The sequence below is a fragment of the Trachypithecus francoisi genome, unplaced genomic scaffold (assembly GCF_009764315.1).
Source record: "Trachypithecus francoisi isolate TF-2019V2 unplaced genomic scaffold, Tfra_2.0 Lachesis_group3, whole genome shotgun sequence".
Lineage (NCBI taxonomy): Eukaryota > Metazoa > Chordata > Mammalia > Primates > Cercopithecidae > Trachypithecus > Trachypithecus francoisi.
This window is the reverse complement of record NW_022681468.1, coordinates 88,646,123-88,660,279: the sequence shown is the minus strand read 5'-3', so window position 1 is coordinate 88,660,279 and position 14,157 is coordinate 88,646,123. Positions and strand designations below refer to the sequence as shown.

General features: G+C 40.3%; 1 protein-coding gene across 2 annotated transcripts in view; it reads right to left on the bottom strand.

The window, feature by feature from the left end:
• ADAMTS17 (ADAM metallopeptidase with thrombospondin type 1 motif 17) overlaps positions 1-14,157 on the bottom strand; it is a 367,322-nt gene that overhangs the window by 73,492 nt on the left and 279,673 nt on the right. The gene's annotated exons all lie outside the window — the stretch shown is intronic.

Here is a 14,157-nt window from a genome sequence, read left to right as displayed (position 1 = left end):
GGATGAAGGACCCCATATGTGCACCACTGCTTGTATCGGAGCTGATGTCTGTGGCCTTGGCCGACAAGCAGCCCAAGACAGTTCACTTGCAAACTCTTTCCTTTGACATTTAAGCCACTAAGTCCCTCTTGGAAAATGTCCCAAACAGAACTGGTGAAAGGGCCACTGGTGGCTTCAGATGTCTCCATCCTGCTCCTTTGTGTGCCTGACACCTACTTGTTCTCCTTATTCCTCCAGCATTAAAACCTCTCTTGGAAAAGGACCTGATAAACTCATTCCTACATAAGAAAAAGTTAAAACAGGTTCAGCCTCTTCCCTCTCAGGGCAATGTCCTTAGCTCACTGATAAATCTTTCATTCTATTCTTTCCTTAATAACCGCCTTAGCATAAACATGGAGGCACACAGAGCTGGAAGCCCACCTTCCTTGGAAAAGGAGAACCTGCCTGTCTCCCAGCAAATGCCCCGTCACCCCAGGGACCTAAGATTAATGTCATACTCCACGAGGAAAACTCAAGCACTTGGAACATTTGTAAAAAGGCAACCCTCAGGTACTCAGGGTGCTCAGCTTTCAAAAGCGCAGTAACTTTGAACAAAGGCCAGGCATGCAATTCCCCAGCAATGCTTTAGATGGTTAGAAATGACCCAGGTTTCATGATATTAGCTCTGACAGGCAGCCCTGAATGTTTATGAATCCAGCCTATGTGAGGTCTTTCTAGAAAGGCTTAAATGGTTTCTTAGAGAGGAACAGATGTAAAACATGATCATAAGGGATGTGCTCAGTTATTTTAAAAAAATTAATATGATTTCTGGAGTATTTCCAGAGTACATATATTACCTAGGAAAGATTTATCCTGTGTGTGTGTGAAGGGATCCTGGCCACGACTTTGGTTACGTTCTTATTTTCACTGTCTCAGCAGTGTGTAATGTTTGCTCATTCTTATCCTGATGTTTCTGTTTTGGGGTTTGAGGTAGAGGTGCAGGGGATGAGGGGGAAAGGATGATGGCACTTTTTTCGGGATAGGATTTCACTGACTGGGGTGAGCAAATCTAGGCATTGATCCTCAGGTGTGCCAAGCCTGGGGGCAAGCTGGGGGCCACCAGGAGGACAGGTGGGTCTGCACGGTTCCAGAAGGACTCCCACAGACTGGCCTCCCTGTTCAGTTTACAACACTCTTTTTCATCTTGTCCAGTACTAAGGTAGGTGGGCTCGGGCCAATATTAAGCAATGTCAAATCCTGCAAGAACTTGGTAGTATGTGGTATAAATATGAACAAGAAATGACCTAGACAACGAAAAGACGACTCACCAAGTTATCGTTGTTGAAATAACACGCAGAGAACATTGTTATTCTCTGCAGGTTACGGGTGCACAAGCTACTGCTCAGAGACACAGGGGGTCCCGTCCAGGCTCCACTGCAAGTTAGAAGCACAGAGAACATGGGGAAAGAAAATCCCTGACTCCCAGTTCCAAACCCAACCAGCCTATGGGAGAGTGTCTCCAATGTGAAGCTTGGGATGGCTTTTCTGTGAGGCTGCACAGATGATGGCCGGCCCAGGGAGAAGGATTAGGGCTTCTCTGTCAGATTCTTTGGGAGTGACAGCCATGGTGGTGCATGATTTGCAGGAAAGCCCCTCCAGGGGAAAGGTAAAGAGGGCACAGAGAGGCAGCAAGGGGAAGGTGCACTGCGAAAGGGCCTGCCAAAGCGCAACGGACCACACTGGGCAAATTCTCTGTCCTAAGAATCCCCACCAGAGGCACTGGGAGAAGCTGAAACTGTGCAGCAGGAAAGGACAGAGGTGGTGGTGACATAAGCAGCCAGGGATGATAAAGGCAGCCGCTAAACAAGATCCATCGATGCCTGCTTGAGAAGGGACAATTAGGACATTTCTAGCACAGGCTCCTGACTGTCTCCACTGCCCCAAGTCCCGAGATATCGTGAGCTTTGGGTTGTTGTGTCAGCCTTTGAACTCACGGGAGCCTGTGGAAGGCCTCTCCTTAGCTCCCCAAGAACCTGCAACCATAAGTGTGCACTTTTTTGTGAGTTTTTTAATAGTGTTAAGATATAACTTATATACCACAATTCAACCGTTTGAAGCATACAATTCAATGGTTTTCATTACAATCTAGGATATTTTTACTACAACAAAAGAAGCCCTGTAACCCTTTAGTTATCAACCCCCAATTCCATCCCTCTCCCTCCTCATTAGCCCTAGGCAGCCACCCATCTACCTTCCGTCTCTATGGATTTTGTCTCATCTAGACATTGCATCTAAATGGAATTTCACATGTGACCTTTTGTGTCTGGCTTTTTCCACTTAGCATGTTTTCAGGGTTTCTCTGTGCCAGAACTTCATTCCTTTTTATGGCTGAATAATATTGCACTCCCTGAATATGCTGCATTTTGTTTATCTATTCTTCAGTGAATGAACATGTGCCATGCTTCTTCTACCTTTTGGCCATTATAAATAATGCTATGAACGTTTGTGTACAAGCTCTTGTGTGGACATGTTTTTATCATTCTTGGGTATACACATAGTACTGGAATTGCTGATTTGAATAATAACTCAAAGCAGAACTTTTTGAGCAACTGCCAGTTTTTAAAAAGCGGTTGTGTCATTTAATATTCCCATCCCAGTGTATGAAAGTCCTGATTTCTCAACATCCTCATCAACGTTTGTTATCATCTATCTTTTTGATCACAGCCACACTAGTGAGTGTGAAGTGGAATCTCTATATGGTTTTGATTGGCGTTTCCCTGCTAAGGATGCTGAGTACACCTTCTTTAGAGGAATGTCTGTTCAGATCCTTTGTTCAGTTTTCAACTAGGTTCTGTCTTATCTTATTACTGAGTTGTAGTAGTTCTTTAGGTATTCCCTTTTTTTTTGTTTTGTTTTGTTTTGTTTTGTTTTTTTTGAGACAGAGTCTCACTCTGTAGCCCAAGCTGGAGTGCAGTGGCATGATCTTGGCTCACTGCAACCTTCATCTCCGGGGCTCAAGCGATTCTCATGCCTGTCTCCTGAGTAGCTGAGACTAAAGACATGTGTCACCACGCCCAGGTAATTTTTTGTATTTTAGTAGAGATGAGGTTTCACCATATTGTCCAGGGTGGTCTTGAACTCCTGAGCTCAGGAGATCTGTCCACCTTGGCCTCCCAAAGTGCTGGGATTATAGGCATGAGCCACCATGCTTGGCCTAGATATTCTTAATATAAGTTCCTTATCAGATACATAATTTGAAAGTATTTTTCACATTCTTTGATTGTCCTTTATCTTTTGAGACAGGGTCTCACTCTGTCACCCAGGCTGTAGTGCAGTGGTGCAATCTCAATCTAGATTCACTGCAGCCTTGACCTCCTGGGCTCAAGCGATCCTCCCATTTCAGCCTGCCCCCCACCACCCAAGTAGCTGAGACTACAGACACAAACTACCATACCAGGCTAATTTTTGTATTTTTTGTAGAGAAAGTGTTTCACCATGTTGCCCAGGCTGGTCTCGAACTCCTGGACTCAAGCAATCCTCTAAAAGTGCTGGGATTACAGGCGTGAGCCAATGCGCCCCACCTCCAACTGCATTCTTTTGCATGCGGATAGCTAGTTGTCACAGCACCATTTGTTTGAAAAGACTATTCTGTCTCCATTGCTTGCTCTTGGCACCCTGGTGGAAAAGCAATTGACAATAATGGTGAAGATTTATTTCTGGACTCTTAGTTATATGCCATTGTTCTTTACGTCTATCCTTATGCCAGGGCCACACTGTCTGGATCACTCTAGTTAGTAGTAAGCTTTGAAACTGGGAAGCATGAGTCCTCCAACTTTGTTATTCTTTTCTAAGATTGTTTTGATGATTTGAGGCCCTTTGCAATTCCATACGGATTTTAGGGTCACTTCCCCATTTGTGGAAGCAAGACGGCTTGAATTTCTATAGAGATTACACTAAATCTATAAATCAATCTGTAGAGTACTGTTATCTTAACAAGTCTTCTCATTCATGAAAATGAATGTCTTTCCATTTATTGAGATATTTTTGTAGTTTTCAGAATATGAGTTTTAAAATTCTTTTATTAAATTTATTCCAAAGTATTTTATTCTTTTTGATGTTATTATAAGTGGATTTTTTTCTTAACTTCACTTAATTGATACTATATAGAAATACAATTGATTTTTCCTTATTGATCTTACATCTGCAAACATTCAGAACTTGTTTATTAGTTCTAATCGTTTTTAGAGATTCCTTAGTATTATCTGTATACAGTATCATGTCATTTGTAAATACAGACAGTTTTACTTCTTCTATACAAATATGGATGCATTTTATTTCATTTACTTGGGTAAATGCCTAGCCTGGAATCTTTAATAAAATGTTGAATAGAACTAGTAAGAGCAGATATTGTGTCTTGCTCCTGATCTTTGGAGAAAAGCATTCCGTCTTTCACTTTTAAATATGGTGTTAGTTGTGGGTTTTTTGCAGATACTCTTTATTTGGTTTCAGTAGTTTGCTTATGTGTAGGACTTTGTCCATTTTCTGAAAGTTATCTAACTTAGGGCATACAGTTGTTCGTAGTGTTCATTCCCAACCCTTTTTATTTCTGTAAGCTCAGTAGTAACATTCCTGCTTTCATTATTTAACTTAGTAATTTACGTCTTTTTTTCTTGGCCAATCTAGCTAAAGACTTGCCAATTTTGTTGATTTCTTCCTATAGTTAACTTTTGGTTTCATTATTCTGCTCTACTGTTTTCTTTTTTTTTTTTTTCAGATTACTTTATTTTTTTATTTTTATTTATTTTTATTTTTTAATTATACTTTAAGTTCTAGGGTACATGTGCATAACGTGCAGGTTTGTTACATATGTATACTTGTGCCATGTTGGTGTGCTGCACCCATCAACTCGTCAGCACCCATCAATTCGTCATTTATATCAGGTATAACTCCCAATGCAATCCCTCCCCCCTCCCCCCTCCCCATGATAGGCCCCGGTGTGTAATGTTCCCCTTCCCGAGTCCAAGTGATCTCACTGTTCAGTTCCCACCTATGAGTGAGAACATGCGGTGTTTGGTTTTCTCTTCTTGTGATAGTTTGCTAAGAATGATGGTTTCCAGCTGCATCCATGTCCCTACAAAGGACGCAAACTCATCCTTTTTTATGGCTGCATAGTATTCCATGGTGTATATGTGCCACATTTTCTTAATCCAGTCTGTCACAGATGGACATTTGGGTTGATTCCAAGTCTTTGCTATTGTGAATAGTGCCGCAATAAACATACGTGTGCATGTGTCTTTATAGCAGCTACAGAATGGGAGAAAATTTTTGCAATCTACTCATCTGACAAAGGGCTAATATCCAGAATCTACAAAGAACTCAAACAAATATACAAGAAAAAAACAAACAACCCCATCAAAAAGTGGGCAAAGGATATGAACAGACATTTCTCAAAAGAAGACATTCATATAGCCAACAGACACATGAAAAAATGCTCATCATCACTCACCATCAGAGAAATGCAAATCAAAACCACAATGAGATACCATCTCACACCAGTTAGAATGGCAATCATTAAAAAGTCAGGAAACAACAGGTGTTGGAGAGGATGTGGAGAAATAGGAACACTATTACACTGTTGGTGGGATTGTAAACTAGTTCAACCATTATGGAAAACAGTATGGCCATTCCTCAAGGATCTAGAACTAGATGTACCATATGACCCAGCCATCCCACTACTGGGTATATACCCAAAGGATTATAAATCATGCTCTACTGTTTTCTACCCTTTATTTAATTAATTTCTGCACGAATGTTACTATTTCTTTCATTCTACTTGTTTTAGGGTTTGTTGCTCTTCTTTCCCAGTGTCATTACAAGGAAGGTTAGTTTACTGATTTGAAATCTTTCTTCTTTTTCAATATAAGTGTTTACAGCCATAAATATCCCCTTCAGGCCTGCTTTAGCCACATTCCCGAAGTTCTGTTATGTTATGCCTTCACCTCCATTCATCTCAAAATATGATTTAGTTTCCCTTGTGGTTTCTGTTTGACCCACTGGTTGTTTAGGAAGGGTACTGTTTAATTTCCATGTACTTATGAGTTTCTTAAACTTCTTTCTCTTACTGATTTCTAATTTCATTCCACGGTGGCCAGAGGACATACCTCATATTATTTCTATTTTTTTGTGCTTGTTAGGTTTATTTACTGGCCTAGTATATGATCTATTCTGAATAATGTTCCATATGGAAATTCTGCTGTTGTTAGGTGGAGTGTTTTATAGATATCTATTAGGTTTGGTTGGTTTACAATGTTGTTGAAGTCTTCTATTTCCTTGTTGATATACCTTGTTTTTAAAATCCATTATTGAAAGTGAGGTATTGAAGTCTCCAGTTACTATTGTTATGTATTTATTCCTTCATTTCTGTCAGTTTTGCTCCATGTATTTTAGGGTCTTATATGTTTATAATTGTTATATCTTCCTGATGGATTGCCGTTTCATCATTATAAAATGTCTGTACTCTAGTAATATATTTTTATAAAAAATCTTTTTGTCTGATATTAGTATAGCACTCCTGCTTTCTGTCTGCATGATATAACTTTTTCCATCTTCTTACTTTCAATGTATTTGCATGTAAGTATATACTCAGAAGGAGAAATGAATAATTCTTATCTGTGGACTGTTCATTGCTGTAAGAGAGTCAGCCAGCACTGGACTCTGCCAAGAATGACCAAAAAAGGCCCAAGGCAAAGGGGAAAGGACCATTTGGAGAAGCAGCCACCAATGTATCCAAGCTCATTTCTGAAACCTCTCAGCAATTCCACAAGTTAGGAATCCTTCCACTGTTGCCCTTACTGTACAGCCATTTCTTCTATGGACTGATGTTTCTTCCAGAACCTGGAGAAGACATAGCTTCCCTTCATTTCTGATAGATCACTTTGTAATCTTTTTGGGGGCAGCGGTTGTTATTGTTTTTGTTCTTTCAGTATTCCTCAGACTAAATCTCACCTTTTCCCTTTACTTCTCCTTTCTTGTAATTGTGACATAAAAAGTCAAATGGAAACATCAAGTGCTTGATGGTCTTCATATTTTATTACTCAGAAAAGTCAGGAAGAGAGAAGCATCTCTTCTGATGGGTTGCAGAGCCTACATGCAAAGCATTTCCCAACAGGAGAAATCCTGTCACCTGTGAACCTCACACCAGGGCGTTCTCTCATTCTCTGTAATGATCAAACGAAGGGATGGTCAAATGACCCAAAAACATAAAAAAAACTTCTGAAAATGCTTTCTTGTCCTTCATCTTGAATGTTTCTTAATTTAGATCAATAAGGTAAGGCTTCAAAACTTACCACTTAATTTAAAGACAGGTGACATCCTGAAATTTGTGTCAGAAAAAGTTCCAGCATTTTGGCAATGTAAATTTCTCCTCCCCACTCACATACCATCAACAAGGCATGTAACACACCACAGATTTAGTCATAATTAGATTTACCTATTTTATTTTAGAAAAAGACAGGAAAGAAAATGTTTATGTTTCAGACTAGCAAGAAATTGATTAAAAAACCGTATCTTTTCAGATTGTGGCTGTAGCTGAAGAACCACATATTCCAGTGACTTCATTCTTAAGTCACAATCTCTCTCTCTCTCCTACATGCACGCGGGCACACACACAAAATGTGCTTTAATGAAAAGGAAGGGGTTCTATTCCATTTTAACCCCAAATAAGGCCAGCCTGATTAAGATAATTGAGGAAGGAGAACAAATTTAAAAACCAAAGATACTTCCTTGAAAATGACTATTCAATTCACTTGCCAGTAAGATGTTGAATGTTCTTTTCTGAATCACTCTAATTCAATGTACAGTACAGCATGTACTGCCTGGGAAGAAGTTCAAATCATAAATACTATAGGGAAATATCTAATAACTTGGAATGGCCTTTTTCAAGTGGCGAATAAGCTCTTAAAGACTGCAAAAATGTTAAATCTGGTAAAGCACAAGGTCTGTGCGCCGGGACAAGTCCACTTCATTGCCAGCTCCTGCCTCCTTGCTCCAGGACCACCTGAGGCTGGGTCTCAAGGGTCTCGGCACACAGTACTGCTCTTTGGATGCTGAACGATGGGGTGGCCTCTTCCCTGCAGACTGTGGTCAGCAAGGTGAAGGCTGCTGGCCATGGCCATAACAGCTGAGCTGATCTGTGATTTCTGCCACGCCTGCCAATGTCAGGGCCAGGTTTGTCAATGTTTTTGTGTTGGTGTGTGAGACGCTGGGGAGACGCCATCTGCCATGCGTGTCAGACTCCAGATTCCATATGGTTACAGCATGGTTTGGGAGAAGTATCCACAGAGCTAGGATTAGAATAAAGAGGTGCTAATGGTGTGCAGTTGGGAAGGCAAAGGAAACTGTCAGGAACTCAATGGAAAAAGGGTTGAAGAAAATTAAAGGGAGATCAGGAGAAATAAAGGAAAGTATAAAGGAAAAAGACAAACATCTCTGCCATTTTAAAGGTCAAAGAGTAACAATAACATAGAAAGGCTCTTTCACCTTGCCAGGTTCAACAATGGGTTGCATTCTGGCTTCTTTAATAAAGTTCACACCATGGGATTCTTGGGCTCTTCTTCCAGGTTACAGGCTCTGTCCTCCACTCATGCCACCCCACCTGAAACAGCCATTTGTAATCCAGACCCTCCACATCTCCACCTCACCCTCTTGCCCAAGTGCAGTTTTTACTTGTGTGTCCAATCTCCCTGATTTTCTGGCATTCATTTCCTAAGGTCAGGCTTTCCACTTTTCTTCACTTACTAGCATGAATCCATGTAACCACAGGTTCTTATGAAAGACTCATGACAACTAGATTGTGCCATGCAATAATTCAAATTTTGTTGTCCAAATATGTGTGTGTGTATAATAGCTGTACGGAAGTCCTCCCTTATCTGTGGCAGATATGCTAGAGACTAAGGCTAGTACTGAACTCTGTATATACTATGCACAGATTTCTTTCTTCTTTTTCTTCACAATTTCATAGGTAGAAGATTCATTTACTGTAGATCTGAGCAACCTCAACATACATTTTTTTTCTTTCCTTATTAAGTTGTAGACTTTTACCTTTCCATTTATAGGATGCATTCTATAGCTTCTCTTTAGCACATCTGAGTTGCTATCATCACCACTCTTGTTCTTTGAGACTATTATGAAGTAAAACACAAGAACTATGACACCCAACAGTCGATCTGCTAACTGAGATGGCTACTGAGTGACAAACAGGCGGGGAGCAGAGACACTGTAGATGCCCTGGACAAGGGGATGATTCACGTCCTGGGCAGGACACAGCGGTATGGTGTGAGATTTCATTACGCTACTCAGAACAGCAAGCAACTTAAAACTGATGAATTATTTCAGAAATTTTCCTTTTAATATGTTTGGGCAATGGTGGACCCTGGGTAACTGAAACCACAGAAAGCAAAACTGTAAATAAGCGGGGACTACTGTACATAATACGTATATATAGATATATATTGTGCATGTAGACATATTTCCGTGTGTGTATGTATATATGTATGTGTATGTATGCATGCATAGATCTATCTTGTTAGGACTTGCAAGAGCTTTAAAATCTATTATCAGATTATACATTTCTTTAGCCAAACAATAAATCCTCTTTGACGAGCCATGGCACTTTTAAGAAAAAGTACAAGGTCAGATGGTTCAGAATAAACAAATCAACAAATTAGCAAACAAAACCAGCCTAGGGCAGGCATCCAGGCACTTCCTGTCTAGTCTCTCTAAGGCAGATTTTAGGTGCTATTTTCTCTTGTTTTTCAATTTCATTTTCTTTTCGGCTCTAAGTAATTCCACTCATTCTTTAAGTCTGATTCACATGATTTTACAGTCAGGAAGGGAGTGGAAGGAGGTGGGAAAAGAGAAGGGGTGGGGAGGCAGAAATCGACTATTTATCAAGTTACACAATAAAAAGAAATTCAGTATTCTAACATGTTCTCCTTTGTATAATAAGAAAATACATTCCCTGAGCTAATACCTGCAGAGCTCTGGCTCATGCTGAGGGTGTGGTCCCAGTATCTCAGTGGGCAAAATGAGAGTAAGCAATAATCTGAAACAGAGGCCAGCAAACTCTTATGTGTGGGCTAAGTCTGGCCTGCGGGGTTATTTTTGTACAACCCAAGAGTAAAGAACAAATTTTACATGTTTTAAAGGATTATGACTCAAAATACAGAAAAAAATGTGCCAGAGACCACATGTGGCCTGTGAAGGCAAAAATATTTATTCTCTAGACCTATACAGATGAAGTTTGCTGACCCCTGTTCTATGGAGATACTAAGAACGTGCTTCTGAAATTGCTTTTAGTCTGAAGTGTGTTTGGCCTGAACTTGGCTAAAACATGGCAAGACCGCAGGACTGTGGTCCATCAAGCCAGAATGACTCTGAACTTTCTGTAGCAATACACGCACTTGATGTTATCTATCATAGGCTTAGCACAACTCTGTGACACTCATTTATAGAGTTTACACTCATGTTTGTTTATGTCACTTTGTTTTATAGGTGTTTTCCTACATGATTTTCTGTTTTCAGTTTTGCAGTGCAGCAAGGTTCTCTCTTAGAAGATACATGGGACGCAAAATCATGAACTTGCTATACTGGCCCACTTGTTGTAATGACCAGAGGGCTTTGTTATGGCACCTTGAATTAATCTGGAATCTAGTTGAAACATGAAGATGTGATCTGATTACTTCTTATCTGTCTTTCACTAAACCTGGGAAATTTTTGATCACTGTTCCTTAAATGATTATTTTTCTGCTCCATCTTCTCTCTCCTCTCCTTCTGTGATTCCAATTACCCTTATGATAAAACGCTTGATACTGCCCCACAGGTAACTGAGTCTTGCTCATTGTCAACAATTTTTTCCTTCCCGTTTTCTAGACTGAATAATGTCCAAACTTCTATCTTCAACTTCACTAATCTTTCATCATCTTACTCTATTGTTAGATCCATGGAGTGAATTTTTAAAATTTCAGATATTGTATTTTTTAGTCGTAAAATTGTGTTTTGTAGAGTATCTCTTTTTTTCTTGAGATTCCCTAAATGTTCTGTGACCATGAGCATAGCTTTCCTTACATTTTTGAGCATAGTTACAATAGCTGCTTTAACATTCTTTTCTTCTAATTCCAACATATGCATCATCTTGCAGTCAGTCTCCATTAATGGCCTTCTCTTTTGAGTATGGATCTGTTTCCCTGTATGACTAGTAATTTTGGATTGTACCCAGAACACTGTGAATGATACACTAATGAACAGAAGTACTGTTCAACAGAAATAAGATGACAACTGGATATATAATTTGGATTTTTTTTTTTTTGAAACGGAGTCTGACTCTGTCACCTAGGCTGAAGTGCAGAGGCGTGATCTCAGCTCACTGCAACCTCCATATCCCAGGTTTAAGCAATTCTCCTGCCTCAGCCTCCTGAGTAGCTGGGACTACAGGTGTGTGCCACCATGTCTGGCTAATTTTTGTATTTTTAGTAGAGATGGGGTTTCATCATGTTGGCCAGGCTGGTCTCGAACTCCTGACCTCAGGTGATCTACCTGCCTTGGCCTCCCAGAGTGTTGGGATTACAGGCGTGAGCCACCATGTCCAGCTTGTTAATTTGGATTTTTTAGAAGCCACATTAAAATAGTAAAAAAAAATCTCGATTTTAATTTTAGTAATTTTGTTTATCCCGATGTATCCAAAATATAATCATTTGGGATGATGATAATCAAAGTAATCACATTGAAAATTAAGATATTTTATAATCTTAAATTATTTTATAAAATTAAGTTATTAAGACTTATAATCTCTGCTCATACTAAATATTTGAAACCTCGTGTATATTTTATATTTATAGCAGATTTCAATTTGGAGAGGCTAGTGACTACCATATTGAACAATGCAGTTATAGAGTATCATTTTAGAAGAATATTGAATTTTTGTTTTAGCAGGCAGCTAATTTGCTGGAATAAAACTCCAGGCATTGTCTCTCTTGTGGTGGGCAGCAGCTACAGTCTCAGTTCAGGTCTTCTAGCCTTAGCTGTGCTATGTGGGGTCTGGCGGGGCTGTCTTATTCTTAGATTTGGCCTTAGTCTCTAAGAATTCCCAGATTCTTGAGATATATGCAGAATTTGGGAGTCCCCTTCTGTGGCTCCCTCTTTTCTGGAGTTTTTCCTTCTCAATTTCTAGTTGCTATGGGTTTCCCTGAATATTCTCCTTTGATGGCTTAACCAGTAAAAGATGGCAGGTATCTATCAGAGTTTTAGTTAGTCTCAACGGAACTAGGGCCTTCATTTGGTTGAAGAGCTGTCAACATGGGTAATTCAATTCCATGCCATTCTATTCCTCCATTTCTTTATTTCTCTTCAGTTTCTAACTGCTTTCTAGCTTTAATTAATTAACTAATTTTTGAGATGGAGTCTCGCTCTGTTGCCCAGGCTGGAGTGCAGTGGCACGATCTCAGCTCACTGCAACTTCCGTCTCCCAGGTACAAGCAATTCTCCTGCCTCAGCCTCCTGAGTAGCTGAGATTACAGGCATCTGCCACCACACCCGGCTAATTTTTATATTTTTAGTAGAGACAGGGTTTCACCATGTTGGCCAGGCTGATCTCGAACTCCTGACCTCAAGTGATCTGCCCGCCTTGGCCTCCCAAAGTGCTGGGATTACAGGCATGAGCCCCCTCGCCCAGGCTGCTTTCTAGCTTTTAAACAATTGCTTTTTATACTGTCTCCAGAGTTCATAATTGTAATCTGCAGGAGGGTTGGTCTAATATAAGCTACTCTATCACTACAGGAAGCAGAACCCTTGATTTTTAAACCTTATCCCTGGAGTCCCACAGAGGAGCCAGGACCTACTGTGAGAGGTAGAAAAGGCAGAGCAGGCTGGCCCACTCTGCCACATCATGTGTGTGTCTCAATTCAGTGGCAGCAGCTTTCATTTCATCTGTTTCATTTTATTGGTTTCTGTGCATAATTTTAAAAAGACTTGGGTATAAAATAGTTTGAAAATAGAACTGATTTTAAAATACGCTTCTCGAATGGAGCCCTAAGACCTTTTTGCTCAATCATGCCATTGAACTCATGCTGACTTCTCCTCCTCCATCGTCTCTCACCCTATTTTCCAATCACTTCACTAGGGCCAGGCCATCTTTAGTTTCCAGAGGAGAGGCTGTAGCCTGTTAGACTGCTGAGTCTTTACAGTGGCAACTCCTTCTTTCTGTGGCCCATGAATGTGACTTGTTGAAGGACTGATCAATAGGTTTGTGGTACGGCTGCTCATACCGAGGGTGCTCAAGCAGATTTCCTGCAGCGAGCTCTTCCTCCAGGCCTTCAGCCTTAAGGGTGGAATTTCATTCTTAATCTGGCAAGGAGCACAGAAAATCATCGCAGCAAGCCTCAGCTTCTTTTTTTCCTTCCTGTCTCCTCTCTTTCTCACTCAAACACATTTTAAGAGTTTGACAAAACAAAGGGGATTCGTGCAGAAGCCAAATACGTTGTGAAACTCTTGTACTAGCGAGCGGCACAAATTGAGTTAAGAAACCTAAAAAATGGAAATACTAAACACCCTTAATGGTAAAGAAACCTAAAAAATGGAAATACTAAACATGCCTTAAATGATACACAGAACCGCAAAGCAAAAACCATTCACCTCAATTCAGAACAGAACGGAAGGTCAAAGGGTGACATGACACAATGTAATGGAATTGCCAAAGTCACGCTAAAATGACTCGAAAAGAGGAGGCTTAGCTGATAAACACATTCCACACAATTCATCTCCTGACAACCCAAGAGAGTTCACATGGGTAACACGGCCATGAAAGCTGGGGCTGGGACAGGAGTTCTGATTGATCCCAAAGAACAAACACCAAGATCTACACTCATTGACATGAATTTCAGCTACTGAAACAGGTCACCCACAACATTAGCCTGTGTGCACCCTTTCTCCTGGACACTCAGACGCCAATATTTGTTTCCTTCTCCACCAAGACAAAGCAATTTGGGGAAGCCAATGGATACTGGTTAAAAGTGTGTGGTGATGGCTTTTTTTTTTTTCCTTTGCCATGAGATGTTACTAATGGTCTCCTACAGAATGCCTTCCAATGAAGACTATATTTCCATCAGAGTTCTGGCTCAGTAGCTA